The following is a 5000-nucleotide window of genomic DNA, read 5'->3' on the forward strand; positions in this document are numbered from 1 at the left end:
ACACACACACATACTGTACACACACACACACACTCTGATCCAGTGCTCCTGTGTGTATTCACTAGCATGTGTGTTAGTGCAGCGCCTGCACAGCTATCTTGTGGGAATGAAGGTCTTGTCTTCTCTTCTGCGGCGGATTGAATCTTTTCTCTCCGCGGGCTGACATGAGGGGTGCATGGTGTGTGTGTGTGTGTGTGTGTGTGTGTGTGTGTGTGTGTGTGAGGAGTGCAGGGTGTGTCTGTGTCTGTGTGTGTGAGGGGTGCAAGGTGTGTGTGTGTGTGTATGTGTGTGTCAGGGGTGCAGGGTGTGTGTGTGTGAGGTGGTGCACGGTGCAGTGTGTGTGTGTGTGTGTGTGTGTGAGTGCGGATTCCCCTGGAGCTTTTGTGAAGCTCACTGGAGAACATTTTGCATGTGCCAGCCCCTAATGATTTATCAGGTGGTGCGGTGCGGCACCACATCGCTCCTCTCTTCTCCTCTCACACACACACACACACACACACACACACACACACACCATACTGCTCCATTCCTCTCCTCTCCTCGCCAGCTCATTTACCATCTCCTGCAGAAAGAGAAATACAATGCAAACGCCTCGCCCTGGCGCCACAGATAGAGGATGGTGCACGCGCGCACACACACACACACACACACACACACACACACACAGAGAGAGAGAGAGAGGCTGGCTGGTGGAGAAGCTCTCTCGATTGGCCTTATCTGGCGGGAGAGAGACACCAAGTGGTTAAGATGTGTGTCGTGCACATGTTTGTGAGTGTGTGTGTGTGTGTGTGAGCGTGAGCGTGTGCTTGTGCGTGTGCGTGTGTGTGTGTGTGTGTGTGTGTGTGTGTGTGTGTGTGTGTGTGTGTGTGTGGTGTGTGAGTGTGGTGTGTGAGTGTGTGTGTGTGCGCGCGTGTGTGCGCGTTTGTGTGTGCGTGTGTGTGTGTGTGTGTGTGTGTGTGTGTGTGTGTGTGTGTGTGTGTGTGTGTGTGCACGTGTGAGTGTGTGTGTGTGTGTGTGTGTGTGTGTGTGTAACCTTGTGTGCATTGCTGGCACGGGCAGGCTGCGTTATGTCTCCGATACGTCTTCTCCTGATCTTCTCACATCTGGAAATGAGAGACATGCAGATGGAACGAGAAATACAACACACACACACACACACACACACAGGCAGACTCCTGTGTGCTGGACGTCTCTGTTTACGTGTCTCGTATTTCTCCTAACCCTGGTCAGTGGCGGCTCCGGGTCTGTGTGTGTGTGTGTGTCTCGGGATCTAGAACAGCTGTTCCGTGATGATCTGTACAGCTGGAGCACATGCCCACAGACGTTAACTCAGGCTTGGGCCTGTCACCATGGAAACGGCTTTTGATTGACAGGCCTTCACACACAGACGTGTGTGTGTGAGTGTGTGTATGCTGCTCCCAGTCATTCTCCAATCAGCGGAGCGGGAGTGTTTCCTATCAGCAGGACATAGCAAAGATTCCTTCATACACAAACAATAAGTTTAACAACAGATATAGCTATTTCAATAAATAGATAAATAAATAGTGTCTGAATAATCACAACAGAGTTGATATCTTCTTTTAACCACAGAATAGTCACAGATGCTCATGGAGTTTAAATGTGTGATGTTTATGTTGTGACATTATACGGTTAATTACTGTATGTGTGCTCAAAATAACTCAAGTGCAGGCTTGTGTGTGTTACATGTAAGGTGTAGAAGGGGTCTGTGTGTGTGTGTGTGTGTGTGTGTGTGTGTGTGTGTGAGTGGTGCTGGATATTTGCAGAGGTGTCATTATAGCAGAAGGTTAAGATTGCAAATATACTTTGCAGATATCTGTTAATTCTGTATACATTCACATATGTGTGTGTGTGTGTGTGTGTGTGTGTGTGTGTGTGTGTGTGTGTGTACTCATGTGTGTGTACTCATGTGTGTGTGCTTATGTGTGTGTGTGTGTGTGTGTGTGTGTGTGTGTGTGTGTGTGTGTGTGTGTGTGTGCGTGTGTGTGTGCGTGTGTGTGTGTGTGTGTGTGTGTGTCCGTATGTGCTTATGTGTGTGTGTGTGTGTGTGTGTGTGTGTGTGTGTGCTTCTGTGTGTGTGTGCTTATGTGTGTGTGTGTGTGTGTGTGTGTGTGTGTGTGTGTGTGTGTGGCGTGGTGTGGAGCGTGCTGACAGCTGGCCAGGTTGGGGTGGCTCTAAAAGCATGTGCGCTCTGTCAGGCCAGTGGCGGCAGCTCCTTACGGATTGATGAATTGCCTGCTCTCCCAATTAAACCTGCCGTCACTTCCCAACAAAACACAGAAAAGAGCAGAGCAGAGCCACTCTCACACACACACACACACACACACACACACACTCACGCCTGTGAGGTTTATCAGTGGAGTATGAGAAACTAATTCCCCTGGATTTCTTCTCCCAACAAAACACAGAAAAGAGCAGAGGAGAGCAGAGCCAGCTCAGAAAAGGACCGGGAAGAGGGGGGGGGGGGGGGGGGGGTCTACAGATACCGAAGAAAGACACAGAAAAGAAACGGAGGAAAAGAAATGGAAACAGGGAGAAAGAGACAGATAGAGACAGATAATGAAAGATAAGAGATCAAGGAGGAATGAAAGAGAGGAAGAGAGAATAAAGAACGAGAGTGAGTGAGTGTGTTAGTGTGTGTGGAGGGTCTCCAGTCATCCTCAGTCACACACACACACACACACACACACCTGCCTGTGAGGTTTATCAGCGGAGTATGAGAAACTAATTCCCCCGGATGTCTCCCCCTGGTGTGGGCTGCCAGAGCTCCATTCAGACGACTCACCTTTAGCTTTTGTTTCTATCACCAGCGTCTGAGGTGGGGGCGCCAAGGCTTCCCCTGACAATTACGCCCTATTGTGCTCCTCATGGAGCAGGGAATCTAGCAGAAAAGCACCATTTGAAAGGAAAACCTGCGTGTGTGTGTGTGTGTGTGTGTGTGTGTGTGTGATTCTAATGTCTGGTGGGTGCTATGTAGCCGGTGATAATGCTGAAATTGATTTCATCCTCAGTAGCATGGTCCCTGGCTGCGTTCTCACACACATTCACATTACTTTATCATTACTCCAGCGTTGCAGCAATAAAAGCTTACACATGTAGGGAAGTGGAGGGGATTCTTCACATTTCTGTCGAGTGGATGAATAAAGCATTCTTCCATTTTCTCCTAATGAAATAGTAAATCTAATAAAAAATCATACATTAACATATCTATTGAATAAATCAAAAGTATCCTGACATTGACTGTGATCTAACTTAATATGGTGCTCAATTATATCCCAATCCATTAGCAGAAGTTCAATTAAGAGACAGAGAGACAGTTCATCCTTTGATAGAGAGAGAGAAAGAGAGGAAGAACGAGAGAGAGAGAGAAGGAAAGAAGAGCGAAGTGGATTCAAAATTAACTTTGGTTTCCAAAATATCGTGGCAGAACATGACAATGATTTTTGATTTCCTGAAACCGATATGAGGCGTCTTATTAAAGGTGTGTGTGTGTGTGTGTGTCTGTGTGTCTGTGTGAGTGTGTGTTATTTGCTCCAAATAATTGGAAAATGCAATGGAGCCTCCCAATTAAAGGGCTTCTCCCCCTGTTTAATAAGAAGCCCATAATATGTGAGCTTATGAAATGACAGGTGAGCTGGGCTATGAATAAAACATAACGGCCCTAATAAGAGAGAAAAAACGCGGAGGAAGGTAGACAGTTGTTGGGAAGCTTTTAAATGCTCCGCGTAATTTGCATATATTAATCTCCTCTTTCAACCTTATCGAGCATCCCGGCGTATTTGAAGTTAAAATAGTGATGACAGGCCGAGGTACGCTTGGTTTTGCCGAGGATTTATGACTTGTATAATTCTGGATCTTTAATAAGCCAGTATGACTGATCCGCGGAGTTCTCTGGTATTCCGTTAATTGTTCCAGATGGCGCTGCCTGATTATGTAAAATGACTTTTCTTTCTCCTCCCTTTGTCCCGTCAACCCCCCACCATCCCCCCACCCACCCACACACACACACACACACACGCACTCACACGCACACACACACACACCCCACCCACACACTCACACGGCCGCCGCACATCTTTTGATTGACTAACAGGAAGAAAAAAGATTATTTTTGGCCCAGCACTTTCATTAAGAAGCTTCTCATCAGGTTTCAAACAAAAGTTCCATCTTATCTCCCAGGGAGCAGTGATGGCCGAGCTCGTCCCCGTCAGGCTGCTCTCGGCTGGGGGGGGGGGGGGGGGACCGGCCCCATATGGCTGCTGGCTGTGGCCCGCGTCTGGCCCTAATCTGCGTGTTAATCTCACTCTGCTGAGTGTGTGGCGCTGACAGACTCCTGTGTGTGTGTGTGTGTGTTTTACGATGCTGGGACGCTTCAGGCTCAAGGATCAGAAAACACTAGGGCTGGGCAAGATGCAAGGAGCCCATTATCTAAGTGTGTGTGTGTGTGTGTGTGTGTGTGTGTGTGTGTGTGCCACGCCTGGGCAACTCTCCTTGGACTAGAGGTTTGATAAAAAGCCCTTGCCACCCTGGAAGTGTTTTTTAACCCACCCTTCCCACACACACACACACACACACACACACACACACACCCCTCGGTGGTAAGAGGGTGGCGGTGTGGCTTCACCTTGGTGTGTTTAGCAGGCTGAATGGAGCTAAATGAATAGTGTATGGATATCTGATGGAGGGCCACACACACCGACCACACACACACACACACACACACACACACACACACACACACACAGGCAGATTTACGGCCGTGTTTGACGCGGGATGGTACACGATTTAAACCACGCAATTTTCACCTCACTAAAAGTGTTCTGAGTGCCTGAGAATAAGCCAAGGCTAACGAGGAGGGACTGCACACACACACACACACACACACACACACACACACACATACATACGCACACACAGACACATGCACACACATGCATACACACAACATACACATACACACACACACACACAGACATAGACAA

The 5000-nt window shown here is 48.2% G+C and overlaps 1 protein-coding gene across 1 annotated transcript in view; it reads left to right on the plus strand.

Moving 5' to 3' along the window:
* The window catches only part of LOC134089642 (multivesicular body subunit 12B-like), a 40820-nt gene that overhangs the window by 16604 nt on the left and 19216 nt on the right, over positions 1-5000 (plus strand). The gene's annotated exons all lie outside the window — the stretch shown is intronic.

The sequence above is a fragment of the Sardina pilchardus genome, chromosome 8, assembly GCF_963854185.1.
Source record: "Sardina pilchardus chromosome 8, fSarPil1.1, whole genome shotgun sequence".
Taxonomy (NCBI): domain Eukaryota; kingdom Metazoa; phylum Chordata; class Actinopteri; order Clupeiformes; family Clupeidae; genus Sardina; species Sardina pilchardus.